This window comes from Cataglyphis hispanica, chromosome 1 (genome assembly GCF_021464435.1).
Source record: "Cataglyphis hispanica isolate Lineage 1 chromosome 1, ULB_Chis1_1.0, whole genome shotgun sequence".
In the NCBI taxonomy this organism is placed as follows: Eukaryota; Metazoa; Arthropoda; class Insecta; order Hymenoptera; family Formicidae; genus Cataglyphis; species Cataglyphis hispanica.
The window spans coordinates 13,144,905-13,161,902 of NC_065954.1; the positions used below are offsets into that span (position 1 = coordinate 13,144,905).

The window sequence follows — 16,998 nt, forward strand, 5'->3', positions numbered from 1 at the left end:
ATTTTATAAAAAATTATATAAATGATGTATCATTTATAACATTATTTCTAATATATGAAATTTGGCTTATAAATAATATTTATAATTTTCTTACAAATACTCGACATATTATATATTGCATTTGACAATAAAAAATCCTAATGATATATAATACAAGATTAATCATAGCCAAGCATAATATACATAACTTCGCAGGGAACGAGATATTTACGTTACATGGCTTTTATATATCACGAGCATTAATTTCTTATACACTTTATTATCTCCCAGCTTATATTCCCTAAATAACTAACGATAAGAATATCAACCGATATGTCAGGCGGTTTACCTTCAAAGACAAAGTTAATCGGACTCAAAGAGCTAAAACGATTTGTTCCTTATTATTACGCTTCTTAATTTTATTTGAAAACATTAAACTCGGAAGTGTGAACTTCCGATGTAAAATAATGTAATAACTTTTAATGTCACGATAAAAATATTTTGAAAGCAAAAGGTTAAAACTCTTTTATGATAAACGATATTTCTTAAGCTGTCAACATCAATTTTGGATATACTTGGAGTTGGTATAGTCTGAAAACTTTAGCATAATATTCGAATGAATGGTATAAAAGTTCAAACATTTACGTAATCGAAACTTTAGCCATGCTTTTAATAAATGGTCAGAAAAATCAAGAAGGCATAAAATTATAAAATAATGCACTTGCACAAAGTTTAAGTATAAAGCATACGTAAAAGTGAGTGCAGTATAACGTTAATTTTGCTCTTTAATATTCATATAGATAATAATAGGTAATTTCAACAATGAATTTTTTCTTTATTTATCAATCAGAATTATTAATTATTTAAATTTAGCTTAATTTTTAAATTATACATTTCGAGTAAATTCGACCAAAATATAAAATTCTTTATTTAAATTTGTTATCTCTTTTCTAAAGATTGTAGAATTGATGTATCTAATTATGTCTAATTTATATATAATAATGAATCATTTATATAAATTATTTAGAATTTTTGAATGATTAATAACATATTTATTCTCAAATCTGGTTGGATCTTATTCAATTAGATATTCAGATTCATGCGCGCTTAGAACTATTATTAAAAGTGCAAGAATCCATTGCGCCAATAAAGTTTTTCTTTTCATGCGAGAATACTAGATACGTTTCTCGTACCAGGCAATATTAGCATGAGCAGGTTCAATAAAATCGTAAACACGGCAGTTACACGAACAACATCATAAAATATGCCGATATAACGAAGACGCTTAAATGCTAGTGCACGTTTCTTCGAGAACGGGACTAATTTTGTGCGCGCAGACAAGAAAAGGAAGAATCAAAATGGGAATGCGATGTGGAAAATTTTTGTCGATAAGATATTTCACTAATGCAAAATTTTAGTATATTAATGGCGTCGTTTAAATTGAAATCGAAATTACAGTTTTATCAAATTAGCATATTTTTTAAATTATAAAAATTTAAATAGTATGAAATTACGTGTAACAATAAATAATTCATTTATTCAATGAAAAATACAACGAAAAGAGAGATAGAGAAAGAGCTAATCACACAAGATAGCTTTCCAAGTAAATATTTCTGAACAAAATTATTTTGTGAGGTTTCTTGATCGTGAGCTTGAAACTGAAATTTTATTTGATGTGAATTTGTCTCTGAAAGAAGAAGAGTGCTGGATGGAATCATTCAGTGTGCACTCGATAAGTCGTGTTTATCAGTTTCGTCGTGTGTATATGTGTGATTAGAGAGATTAAATTTATTGAACCAATTTTCTATAATTCTTTATATGGAGTGATATTTGCGGTTCTCAAGATTCAGAATATTATGGAGTATGATATTTATGATGCTGCTTGGTTATAAACAAATAACTTGAACAAAATATATAGACAAGACTTGTAGTTTTAATTAAGTTGTAGAATATTTTTTCTAATATTTAATTTTATTATGTTGAAACATATAGCGATGTTTCAAATGCTTTTTAAGAAGATTATCATAAGATATAGATCATTTATTTTTACTATAAAATAAAAACGTTTTAAATTATTATGAAATTATATTTTTTTATATTTTAAAATATAATAGAATTCAAATCTTTGTACCTAAATCTTTATTTTATATACGGTATTTTAAAGTTGATAAAATGTTAACAATGTTAAATAATACTAATAATAATATTTTATCACTAACTCATTAAAGAAAAGAATAAATGTTTCTGCAAACGTTTTATATGTTGTTCGAATGAGTGACTCTATTTCTCAGCGCACTCGCAGATTTGCGTCAGAATACGATTTTGCGTGATACAGGCGTGGGAAGAATTTTTTTTTCTTTGTTCGAGGATATTGTACATGTGCAACACATAGGTGCATTGTTGTGTTTCTCCGTCAAAGAGATGAGAGAGGGAGATAACACTAGATCTATAATACAAACGCGAGTAATGTTAATCCGCTATTTCCGCTATCAGTTATCGGCTAATTAGCAGACCCACACACACACGTGTGTACAGAGTATACTTACGTAATTTTTCCACGTTGTCGTCCTTTTCCCGCAAAGTTGACGCGTATCTGTAACAGAAAACAACATATTAAAACAACGCATTAATACAATGTAACGTGGGTTGAGCTTGCATTGTGTTAATCATACATGCAAACATGTATATGTGTATGTGCACGAAGATCGAATCGCTGACCTAGCGAGCTACAGCTACAACGAGCAATAACGACGTTTAATTTAAATGTATTCCCTTAATCGTCTGTATTTATTTCATTATAATCCTACCGCATGGACGGCAGTATATCACGTTATTTGCATTTATTGCTCATATTACGTTTGTACTGCGAAGATATAAACCTTCGATCGGGCAAACATATTGGCGAATAGATAGCATCGTACGATAGCTGGAAAGAAAAAAACGCGAGAAGAGACAGAAAAGAGATAATTTTTCTCCATGCATATTTGCAGCATGTAAGCATTTTTCGCGCTAGAATTCGTACTTACAATTGCTCGATATCGATAATGAAGCTAAAATAAATTGGGATAATAAAACGATGACAATAATTAAAAAAGTGTCATTGCTACATTTAATTGATTTTTTTATAAATATTATCTTTAGTAAATTTTTAATCACTTTAAAAACCTTATAATTTGAAAAGAAAGAAGAGTGAAAAAAAATGAAAGTGAAAAAATTAAAAGAAGAAAAATCGATAATAACAATCTCTAATTTTAATTTCGTAGCGCTTTATATAAATAAATAAAAATTATATAAAATGTAACATTAACGTCTTTGAAAAATAGGAAAATTAATCGAATCGAATCTAGGCGCGATACGCTCGTTTATTCGTTCGTGAGTCCCATCGAAGATGCGAGCATGTTGTACAGATTATAGAATAAGCTTTTGCATTCGAGGGATTTCGCTAATCCCTTCTCTATACGTAATTCCATTATCGGGCGTTTTCCTTATGCTACGAGTATTGCGCACATCGGCAACCACGTACAATCTTTGATGCTATGAACCTTCGAGAATAATCATTACTACACCACAATCATGACGTTTGCAGGGAAAAGCCATTAACTTGATGATGTGTACGATTTGTTATAAAAAATTATTTCTAATTTTACTAATTACTTCTAATTTGTATTATAAGTTTCGATTTATATTTTATTTAGTCAAGAAATTTAGGTTAATATTGTCAAGTATGCAAAAGATTATGGCTAAATTTTATAGAGATAATTTTTTTTTAAGAAGACAATATATAAATGGCGATACTTTTCTATTTCTGAAATTGTAAATCTGGCTTCTAATAATTTATATTAATTTATCATTATTCTATATTTCACAAAACTTTGAGTTATCCAAAATAAAATATTTTTTCTTTCAAGACAAAATAAATCTGCGTTTCACGTACACAAATTATCGTGAATCACTGCACTGGCAAAAATTAAAATCTTCGAAAATAATTACCATTTTTCAAAGATTAATGTCGAAAACAACCTTCTAAAAGCGGCACGACCTACCTTTTAGAGAAAGCTTGTTTAGTTGAGCAAAACTTATTTTTACGTTCTATCGATTGCGGTAATATTAACATCCTCGGTTATGCTTACAACATTCGTACACGCGTGAAATATGAACACGTGCGTGCAGCAGGCCCAGGCCGCGCATGTTTCTGCAGCCAGCATGCGCATCAAGGCGGTGACACGTATTGAACACGTTGATTCTGCATAGCTAACATCTCACTCTCGTCCTACCACGCGACTTGCGAACATAATTCCTGCTTGCGCGTGAATGTGCGTGCGTGCGTGATTGGGCCCTGAGGGATCCGAGGTCCTTTTGAAGATCCTTTCTATGTGCGGCACCGGAATCGACTCGAATTAAAGGGGAACGACGCAGGAGTAGTGCCAACTTAATGAGGGACCACCTAGCTTTAACTGTTTGTTTTTCAAGGGACCAAGCCTTGCCAGAGAGAGAAAATACCCGGTCCCGGAGCCCGCCGGAGACCTATATATTTATACGTGCGTTCACGGTCAGGCAACCCCGTTTATGGCTTGTATCGCCAGCCCTATTGCCATAACTTCCGCGATTTGGGCGTGAAATTACACGCGCAGGAATCGGTATAAGACGCTCGTCGATAGTTCGATAAAGGTGTTCGATCCCTTGCCCTCCTTCAGTCGCTGTCCTTTTTGTCCACGTTTCCATTTTGCTCTCGATCAGACCTGATGCCGAGTAATTTGTTACGTTATCTGGTGTGCGTGTGTGATTTACAACAGCGTGATACTCGCTGTTTTTCGCACGAGAGAAAATTGTTCGACTGATTTATGTCGATAGTATATTTTCAGGCTTCTTTGTTTTAAGAAAATAATTATCAATATATTAAGTTTTATACATATTTATAATATATTTTATTTACAGATGAAAATGTTATCTAAATTTTTATTTCATTAATTAAATTATTTACAAAATAAATGTGTAAATATTCATAATTAAAGAATTAGAATTTAGAAAATAATAAATTATTTATTTTTAAAATAATGTAAAATAATAAAATAAAAATTGATATATGATAACAGTTTCTATTTTCACACACACACACACACACACATCCGAATGTAATACATTATTTTAAAATAAATAATGATAAATTGAATTATCATTATTATCTCATTAGTACTCCGCGTATTGTTAATTAGTAACTATTTCATAATAATATATAATATATAAATAAATATAAATATAAATAAATTGATTTCACAATAAGCGCGCTGTTCTCTAATAAAGAATGCTACAAACTCGATAGATATCTCTAAAAGCAAACTATACTTATCGCTACATAAATGTACAGGGCATTGACATCTATCTTTCTTTTGTAAGATTATTTTTTATCCACCATTAAATATGTGCTGCCGAAATAAAAGATGTATAAAAGGTTCTCACTGACGCAAAACAGAGAGAATTGTTTGATTGATAATTTTGATACGTGAAAATTTAAACAGTGGAAGACAGTGCATAATAAACTTGGTCTGATAAAAGCGACGCGGAGGACGTTTCGGCGACCGTGTGGAGGCTATGGGTCATTATTTATCGGAGGATGAGCTGTCGCCCTAAGGCGAAATTAAAATCCAAGAGTCTCCGATAAGGCGAAGAGACGATGGAACGCGAAGCAAAACGAAGAGGCAAAGAAAGAGAGAGAGAGAGAGAGAGAGAAAAAGACAAGAGTCAAGCATATACGATAACGCGCTCCGTGAAAAATACGTACGTGGCACTCGACCACGTTTTAATTTATCGTCGACAGGCGGTACAGAAAAAGGCGTAACGATATGATGAACATTGTGTTCATATTGCGTTGTTCATACCCGCTGCAGGCATCCGACGACACTTTGACGCGAGAAATTTTACCGGAAGTATAAAAAGGAAAATCGGAAAATATGATTGATGAGTATCCAAGATGAGAATATCCATCTGTGCATTTATTATTGCTAAGGCACTTTTTTCCTCTCTTTCTAGCTTATTATATTAATCACGTCTTCCTATGTATACGTGACTTTCTTTCATAATGCGTATGCATCTTTTTACATTAACAATTTTTTATAAGGTAAAATTCAAATTTTCTTTCTACAATCTCGAAGCTTCCCCCCATGACCCATTGCCAGATAATAATAGTTTATCCCTCAAACAGAATATCCTGCTTATTATATATCAACTCATACGCGTACACGCATCTACTTCCATTCTGCACACGCCTCTACTTCTACAATTTCTCGCAAGATTAAATTCGAATCTTCTCTCGATAGTCACGCACGATCGGGCGAAGCGCAGGGGGACGTATACGGGAGTGCTCCTTCAAACGAATATATTTCTATTAGCGTGTCCCGCGTGCCGTTCGAATCTTCTGCGAGCCGAAACATGAAATGTCACTTACTCGAACACATCGCTCGCTGCATACAAGCGTCTCGGTCGATCAAAAGTCCCCATGTCTAGCTCACAGTACGCGAATAGAACAGAAAATTTATTATTGTGAACATACAACAATAAACAAAATTTTTATTATATATATATATATTTTTTTTTTCTATAGATAAAAAATCAGAATCATGCAATTGTTTTCATATCCTGATTTTATTTAACGATAAATACTGTGAGAAAAATTTAACAATATTATAAACGTCGGAATCTTTTCAGAGTCGTAAAACGAACTGAGTTTATACTTTAATTTATTAAATAAACATTATAGTTGATAAGGTTAATACTAGAGAGAGAGCTTGCCGATGAAAAAGATTGTAAATTATTCGACGCGACTAACCGGATTTAAACTACACGAAGAGAAAGGGTTGCCCCGAAAAAAGGAGACGGACGACGTTAACAAGGGTGCCTCTCTCCGATGTCACCGATTCGTCTCCTTGACGTTGCATTTTGAGAGAGGGGGCTGCGGGTTGACTCTCCTTTATGTGCGTCCGTCGTATCGTACATTTTTATTAAGCCCGAATAATTGGCGCGAAATCTGAGATCGCCGCCGGCGTTTCGTTGCCACACCTTTTCAAACTCACTGGTCTGTTTGAGGCCATATGCCGAACTTGAATAACTTCGACTGACTCGTTGTCGCGAAATTTATTTTCGGAGCCTTCGCAACGGAGCAGTTACATTAACCGAACTTTCAACCATATTATGTATTTTGAAAATCTTTAATATGTAAAAGATTATATTTAGAAAAGTTATAAATGGAGGGAAGTCTTCTTGACATACATACGCGCGTGTACATGAAAATCTTACAATTAGGATAGATATTAATCTTTCTCCGCATTTTTTGCTACATTTCTTATTATAACATATGTATGTACAAATTTCATATATATAAATTTCTGTTCTCTCTCTCTCTCTCTCTCTCTCTCTCTCTCTCTGTATGTTTATTTGGAACCTTTTGATGCCAAAGACGTGGCGATCAAAATTTAATTTTCGCAAATATGCGACAGCATGCATGCAAGTGAACTGAGCGGGGAGACGAATAAAGTGGAGAGAAACATTATAGTAAAGTGTATATAGTTGATGTTGGCGAGGGGGCGCGTGCGGAAGCGATTTTAATTAATATATACTTAATTAAGTCTCTCTCCGTCGAAGAGGCGTTGTCGCTGCGCTATGGGGTCGTTATCTATGCCATGCAGTGCGCGGGTGATTTACTAATAGAAACTGCGCAGGAATAGTTCGTCTAGTTAAGCCCCTTTCGAATACACATCGGTTTATTGTGCGTCCGGGCGATGCGGCACTGTGAAACACATCCGACCCTCCCTCCCTCTTCCCGCTATACATATTATATATGCATATACGCAGCCTCCATTAAAGCCCCGCCGGTGTACTTTGCCGACGAACGCGTTCAAGCGAGACCGCGCTGATGTATCGATAATGCACATCCGCGAAGTCGCGATGAGAGCGATTTCTCTCTCTTGATTAATTCATATATCTTGACACGAGAGAACAACCGGTGTCATAATTTGAAGCGCATGAAAGTGAATATAAGCAGGCACTGGATGTTTGTTCTTTTTGTGTTTAAATCGCAAAACGTCATTTCGTTGTTCCTGCTTCGAAATATTAATTTTCAAATCGAACTATCCGTGGATGTTTACCTTCTTTCGCAATATTTTTTTATTTCATTTTTTCCTCAATATATTGCTGATTACCCGAAAATTATTAGATAGATTGACCCTAAATAAATTCGCGCTGATTTGCAGCATTGCCATAAATGTTGCGTATTATTGTGTCTACTATCGATAGTTAACTGCGTTTTTTTACTCTTACAATTCAGAATGGTAGTCTCGAAAGTTTCGATGAGTGCCGGTCGATACGCGGGTTACCTCATGAATATATTCACAAACCAGACAAGGGAATACGAGACAAAGATGTTAACTGGTGACTGGGGAAACGTTTTCCTTCTATAAAGATTGTCTTGTTAGCGCGACGGTGTGCGGCGCCGCAATGCCCACCCATCGAAATCCCTTCGACTTTAATGTCTTCAGTAACTGTCCGTAAAAGAAATATGCGTCCACGTGCATGCATCGTTCAGGAGGCGCTTCTTTTTTATGTAAAATAAGAATCAGCCGTTAGTATCGTGGCGCATGATAAAAGCACGATAAAAAGCCATTGTTCTAACTAAATAAACCGCTTCATTTGGGAAAACTTTTAAATGATAATTTGCTTTATATATTACGTGATATGTTTTTATATTAAAGAAGAATAATTAAAAATAATTATAATTATTTCAGATGGAGGAGTTAATTTGGATTGTTAATTTGAAATGGAAGTAATTTGAATTGTAGAATGATTTTAGAAGAATTCAACATATGTGATTATATTATTATACATAAAAATAAAAATAAGGCATTATGCCTTTCAAATTAACAATTCAAATTATCTCCTCCATCTCCAATTATAATTGTTTTTGATTAATTTAATATTAATAGATTATAAGAATTTATATTAATAAAATTTTTTATAAAATTTAGTAATAGGAAAGTAAGAGAGAGAATCCTTTGACTAAAAGACATTTAAATATTCTCAATTTTTTTGTTCATTGGTATTGTATAACTTTCGGGGGGAAACAAAAAAATCACCAGCCGAATTACAGCCGCGGCTGACAGTCCGTTTCGGAATTTCAACGCATTATTTTGCATCGTAAATGCGACTGCCGTCGGAATTTTCGTAAATTTGGTAGCGCGACGTCGTGTGCAAACTGCATATATGAGAGCGTGAATGCAATCGTCAGCGCGACGTAAACAACCGACAAGAGCACTAATTTTTAATTGGCCTATTATCGTAAACGATCGATAGATGTCAATTAACCATAATTCTGTCAATCGTATTATTATTCCTCGCTGCTCATTCGTGTTTTATTAATGCGAGAGATGGAGGAAAAGAAAAAGAGAGAGGAAAATCATTCCCCTGTCGGTCCAACCTGGACTTGATTTATTTTCATTGCGAAACGTGCAACTGTATCGTTTGTTTTCAGTATTATCTTGATTTGAAATCAACTCATATCTCTTTTCCTCTTTTGCCACGAAATTTCTTCAATATCGAAAATTCGCTCCTCGCATCCGCTACGTATTTTTGCCGATAATCGAAATCGTTCCCTGATGACAGCATTAGGAAATGCTGAGTATTAAATATAGAGACGAACGGTGAAGATAAACACGAGTTTATAAAAATTATATAGCGACAATCTTTAATATCTTACTTATATATTTTAATATCTTATTTATACTTATAATGTCACTACTTCAAATGACCATCATATATCAAGTTTACAGAAATAAAAATTTTTTAATTTGATACAAAGAACGGCAATTATAAAGAACTTTGTTTCGATAGTAAAGCTTCCAGTTATCGCTTTTTAGGAATATTTTGTATAAAGATTTAGGAAACGACGCGGAAGAATTATTTGTTCAGCTTTGAACAATATAATTATCTGCTGCAGCTGCAGTCACGAGGTGACCTCATCTTCACGGTATTCATCGAGATAACTTGATATCGTTGATATCGAGTATTGGCTGATCGATCTTTTCTATTTCAGTAACGATGATTTTAACGGTTTCATACCGATATTTGTTTGTGAAATTATTGAACAACGGGTAACTTTTCGACGAGAATCAGATAAATGTGCATTAATTATGACATTACTTTATTACAAACAATATTTTTTTTATTACTTATTAATTTTTGATAATCTGCAAGCATTGAACTGTTCTTAATGCTATTGTCAGAGTTATTAAAACGAACTATAATGTATATAATATTAATGTATAATAATACATTAACACATTTTCTTATATAGAATATTATAAATTATATTTACAAAGAGAGAATATTTCTATATTATCTCCCTCTTTCTCTCTCAACTTTATCTCATAAATTAGTACATATATTTGAAAAAATCTTTCTCTGAGAGAATTTAGATACTAATTGGAAATATGAATTAAAATTCTTTTTATATATAATAATAAATTAAGGATAAATCATATTAAAATTAACAAATTGCAGAATAAAAAATTTATGATCATGAAGTCATGTATTTAAAGATTTGTAATCGCGTAAATTTACAAAATTCCGAATTTATACTCGTAAATTTACTTACTGAAATCTTTCCGGAAGTAATAAATCTCAAGATGAGCCTATTAATCAGAGAGATATTATAGTAAAAACCTTTCTAGTATAATAAATCTCGAAGTCTTAAGTTCGTGATCTTACCTACTTAAAAGCTTGTTAGTATGATAAATCTGGAAACTAAATTCATGTTCGCGAACTAGCAAATCTCTAATAATTCGCTAGTTACCAGAAATCTTTTCAATTTTCAGCGTCTCGAATGCAAAACGAAATTTCGTGTTGTTGACAGTACGATTTAAGAGAGTAACGTTGTATGTTTTGTGGGAAAGCTCTTGTCCGATTCTCTTTCATTGATATTTCTTTCTCGGACGTCGCTCTCAGGAATGGACGATAAAGTTTTATCGGTCCTGTTGTCAGTCTCAAAACGGTACATGACCGCTTCACGCTTGCACACAACGTTTCTCCGATGTTTCAATATTGACGCATCGTCGGTCATCCACATTATCGGACCGGATTGATTCTTTCTCACGTTTCTCAACGCTTCTGAAACTAATGGTCGCTAATTTCTTTTTTTAAACATTTGACACAAATACTATTTTTTTAATCGTTGATATAATTAATACAATACTTATCCTTCAAATTGTAGCATCTACGTACTGTACACGCGCGTTAGCTACATTTAATTTGTAACATTATTTAACTGTTTAAATTCTGTTAATTATTGATTATATTATTCATTATTATCAAATTGCTTAGGATGTATAATTCGTTGCAAGGAGATTTTCCTGAGAATGAAAAATTATGTATTTTTTTTAATTTTTAGTAGAATGGGATATTTAATTTAATTTTCTTCTATTTAAATGCTATTTTATCACTCCATTGTTTTGTGTAAATCGTGTAAGTAATAAGATCAACAATTCTTGAAGTCGCTTACATATAGATCGTAAAAATTTTTAATTATATTTTATTTTACATTGTACAGAATAATAGTACTTTATAATAGACCAGTATAATCATATATTATGACTGTATAAACCCACTATACTTTATCAAGTACAAGTTAATTTGCAAAAGTCAATTAACATTAAAATGTTAGTAAACCGTAAAAGCATTTTATGGAATACTGGGAAAAGAAATATAAGAGATTTTCACATCTCATGCAAAAGGTTATTTCAAATTAGGAATGTTATATAAACATTATTTTTTAATTTATCTTTATTTTTGAGTTGTAACAATATGTTTTACAAAAGTATACATACATGAAAAATAATATCAATTATTAGAATAAATAATTCTCTGTAGATACTGTTTATAAAATATTAAAAAATCATAAATTACGTTTGTTAAAAAGAGAATCTAACTTTTTTGTACTGTTACCTATAGTAATAATTTTATAATAGGTTATACAGTGACATATAAATATGATTATTTAATTTATTTATTATATTTACAAACATATTTTTCTAATTTGGCTACATATCCTGCATTTCCATTTGTCAACAGATATTGAAATAAAGCATTAGGAAAATACGAATGGAGGGAGTGGAGGGGAGGGGAGGGGGGGGGGCAAATTATATTGATAAACATAAATATAGAAAGAGATAAATAAAAATCATATAAACGAACAAAGAGAGAAGTATCAGGACGGACACTAACCGTGTCGCATTCTCGATCCCTGTAATATAACGCTGCAACCTTATTAATTCCGCTATATCTTCATAAGTATAAAGTATACGTGCCTATTGCCGGCACGCCTACCTCGTCCGTCCCTCGCTCGTAGCTCTTACCAGACCCCATAGAGACGTATGCGTATCAGCATCTGTCGGTGTGTCGTAGACCGGAAACGCGTCGTTTACGTGCCTGTCATACTCGTCATCGGACACAATGCCCGCACGAAATAGTTTCAACCCTCCGCAAGTATACGAGACGCATTCTCGCTATCGCGTTTTTCTTGAGCCGTTCCTCCCCGCACTGGTAATGCGAGCCTCTTCGAGCTCGACAATGACGAAGGAAACCATAATTGGCTCCTGGTAGCTATTCCCCCGACACGAAAGATACGGAAACTCGATCGTCAGCAAGTATATCGGGGTTCTCGATTTCTTCGCGTTCGACGGTGTAATTAGGCCTTCTAAGTTCGTCGCAGTTTTAACAAACATATTTTTTAAACGCGAGAATGATCATTTTATTCGTATTCTAAATTTGTGTGTGATCATAAAATCTTCGTAAATAATACAAATAAGTACAATTATTTTTGTATATATTTAATTATTTATTAATTTTTATATATCAACAATTAACTTTGTTTTTAAAAAAAATGTCAACTAATTTTAGCTGAATAAAATTACAATCGATAAAAATTTGTTGATTGACGTTTGCGAGTTGGCGGAGAATAATGATATACACCAGTTTATAATTCATGTAATATTTTGTTGCGGATGTGTGTATGCATGCGCTTTCATCTACCGCATGTGCATTGTTAATCGCGCAGAAGTGTGCAGGGCGGGTTGGTCGGAAGAAAGATATATTTACAACCTAGATGAATCAAATTAACCCGTTGCCATATATCACGCTGCTTGGGAATACGTCGGCATTTGCAATTTAATTCGGAGAATTATCGCGACGTATAGCACGCTGCGTGTTCGCCGAATGTAACATCATCTTGCGAGCAAAATGCATTATGCAATAGAAACGAAATAGCGGTAATAGGTTTCTCTCGAAGCGAATGTTAGAGCATTAATAATGAATCATCTTGCACTGCGCGGAAATTTTTGTTTTCATATTTTCCAGAAATTATCATTTAGCCTTTGGCCATACGAAGATATTTTTTTCGAAGAGAATCTATTTGCATTAAAGAGACAGTTTTATTTTTATATACATATATATATATATATATAATTTAGAGAATTTATTTATTTATTTACAAAGCAAAACGAAAGAGGAAAGAGAACATTTTTTTTAAAGTTTAAAACTGAGAATATTTTCACCATTATGTTATATAATGTTTATATGATTAATTCTATCTTTCATAGAAAGTTTTTAGCAGAAATGAAAGATATTTGAATCTTGAGGCTATACAATATATATTTTTTTAGTGTAATGTAAAATCTCAAAATTCTAAAATTTATATTTATAAATTTTATTACTTAAATTTTTTTTTCATCGAAAAATTTCGAAAATATTAAAAAACGTTTTTTTTTTTGTTTGTTAATTATCATGTAAATAAATAAAGAATTCACATTCATGCTCCATCCGATAAAATATTTTTTGAAAATTCTATCCGTCGATTTCTTTTGATGGCACAATCCCATCGACGACTCACATAGTCAACGGGGGTGTCTGATTACGGCTTAAAATATTTGTTAACAAACGTTGGGGAACTCCCGGCGCGACGCACCTGGGCCGCAACATGGTACCGCGACGGTACGTAGAAAGTGCGTAACCAGCCAGCCGAGCCCCTGGTACGCTTTTCTCTTTCTCTTCTCCTCCCGGTCGGTCTAATAATTCGCGCCGGAATTATTATAATTTAATACGATACCGGAGCGTACACACACACACACACACACACACACATACACACATATATCTCACCCGCTCCGCCGCACGAAGCCACGGCCATTATTCGGCGTGTTTGTAACCCGCGGCGACGCGTAATAAGCCGGCTTATGCCTGCGTATCTCTCTTTGTCGTGTACATGCACGCACGTAACGCGGCCGCGACACGCCTACCTTATTCTTCCCCTCGGCTGCACCGGCGCGACGTTGTATGCGGCATACGTGCGGACGTACGTAGATCCGCTGCATCTGCCGGTGCAGCCGAGGTCGTGGAATCCGAGAGGCTCCGGCCCTTCCTACTCGCCTCTTTTTCGACACCTTCGTCCTTTGTGCCCGTTGTGTCATCCTGTCGCCGTCGCGTCGTCGTCATCGTCGTTGTTACTGTGGTTGCGTCGACGGGTAATGATGAGTTTAAATTGATAAATTCAAGTAGCTCTCTTGATATCGTAACATACTTTTTACAGACCTAGATATCGATTTTTCTGCTATGGTATTTCCTAATATAAGTATTTCACGAAACGATAAAAGCATTCATATAAGTTTTCGTTACGCTATGTATCTTTTGTGTTGAGAAATATTAATACATGTTATTCTTTTAATGTCTGACTAAAGAAAATGAAGATTATCAAATTTTATCTTTTATTTAATTCAAAGATATTTTTAAAATTTTTGTCTTATAAATATATATTTTTGTATTTAAATAAACTTTGATTACTTTGATTACGAGATATACTTTCTTCAAGTAAAAAATTTTATTTTCTATTATTTCTTAAATTTATATTTTGATAATTTTAATATGTGTGAAATCGTTATACATATATGTAATTATTCGAAAAATTATTCTACTATAACTAAATACTAAATATTAAAATGTTTGTTACATAATGCCAAATATTATAGTATTAAGCATTATAGTGCTAAACATTATAGTGCTAAGTTAATATTGTTGTTTCTACTAGCACTTTAACGTATTGGTCAATGTTAAGTTCAACTTGTGAATTGCTTTTGTGTAGCTTACAGATTCAGATTTTGATATATGTATAGTCTTAGTTAGCCGCAACAAGTTTGTGAAATGTTTGTAAATTTGAAACATAGATATTTTGACATTTATGTATATAGTTATATATGTAAATAAAACATAAAAAATCTGCGGATTTTATTTTCCAAGCATTACTTCGCAGTCTTATAATTAGCTATGAAATGAAATAAAGTAATACTTGTATATATTACGGGAATATATGTATCACGAGGATAATCTTGCGCGGCGATCAAGGGGGCAGAAATACTCGTTTGGGATTTTATTATCGATCGCCGAGGAGCGCTCATCGATTTCCCCGTTACACCGTAATCATGTAATAACAATCATGGCGATTCTACTAGTAAGGTGATCGTGCGCGCGGTAGCATAGCAGAAAAAATTGATAAATCCTTCAAGTAGACGATGGAAGCGAATTAAATTTTTATAAACGCTTGAATAAAGCGCAAGGGATTTATTATCGAGCATTTCAATTCTCAACGATCTCTATCTGTTGAATTATAACGATTATCTCTGATTGGGAGCGAACGTGTTATAAGGGAAATCTAAGTATTTTAAAACATATAACCTGTATCGAAATTTTAATATTAATGTGGATAATTCGTTCATATATGACATTAATGGAAACAGTGATAAATGTTTTTACATGTAAGATTAAGATGAATTTTGATATTCATTGTAAAATGTAAGCATTAAAAAAATCGGCGAAAGTTATTTTCTTCTTTTAGTAAGTTATTGTAATAATTAAAATTTACAATACACGAATTATATTTTTAATCTTTTGTTACCGATACTCTCTCGAAATATTGATTTAAATCCAGTTTGGCAATAAATTCTGTCGAAATAATTTTTAATAGCATATATCGATTTATCTACCGTTTGTATCTACGCGATGAGAATAATTTTCATCGCATGGTAATTCTCTCCTTCGTTCTTTGCTCTTTTCTCTATATTTCCGCCATGGCATATGGAATGCATAATTATTACAATATGTCTTTCCACACCTATCGCAGTATTAATATTCATAAAGTCGATTTGTCAAAATGGCTCTATCTTCTCTACTCATCTTATGCTTCGCTCATACTTGACTTCGAAATTAGGCATCGATATTAAATTTATATATGTGTTTTTTCTTATCCTATATATATCATTCTGTTTCCTTCTATGTCTATTTAACAACTAAATATAATATATATTTTGCACTAAACACTAATAATGTAGTGAATTGGCAATAAAATATTCTGATAATAAAGTGCATTATATATATATAATATTGTATCACTCGTTTACGCAAACTTTTATTTATTTCCTAAGTCATCAAATATTGCTGAAAATGGCTCACGCGAAATTAGCCTGAAAGTATTGAATCGCTTGAAAACTATAGTCAGCTAACATAGCGTTTCAATATCGAGGATTGCTGGATCTGCCCGAACGCGGCGAAGCGGTCTGTAAAATCTAAAATCGACACCCTTCGTTGCGAATCGGGCGAGAAATACGGCGGTGGCATCTTCGATATTCCCATAGTAGCAGCCGAGAGGTAGCGGACTGGGAAACAGATTGTATGGCTCAAAATCAATAGGCACCTGATTTATTCCCATGCGCGTATTCCAGCATTCTGCGCGCCGAAGCGTCCTGAGTGAATTTATACGTATATAGAAGTACACGCAATGTACATCGCGATGTCTATACAAGAACTTTACTTTTCCCTCGCAACGTTGTATTCCGAAATGTTGATGAAACTTTGATACCACCGAAGTATCAATAGCCTATTATCATTCATAGCATGTTATAATATATATAATATGAAAACATAATTACAAACCCA

General features: G+C 33.2%; 1 protein-coding gene and 1 long non-coding RNA gene across 3 annotated transcripts in view; one reads left to right on the forward strand and one right to left on the reverse strand.

Moving 5' to 3' along the window:
* Window positions 1-16,998, reverse strand: part of LOC126848404 (latrophilin Cirl-like) — a 398,190-nt gene that overhangs the window by 305,399 nt on the left and 75,793 nt on the right. Inside the window, exon 2 of the mRNA XM_050589334.1 lies at window positions 2,526-2,572. The gene's annotated coding sequence lies outside the window, so the exon portion shown is untranslated. The remainder of the gene's footprint in view (window positions 1-2,525; window positions 2,573-16,998) is intronic.
* The window catches only part of LOC126850882 (uncharacterized), a 180,671-nt gene that overhangs the window by 4,559 nt on the left and 159,114 nt on the right, over window positions 1-16,998 (forward strand). The gene's annotated exons all lie outside the window — the stretch shown is intronic.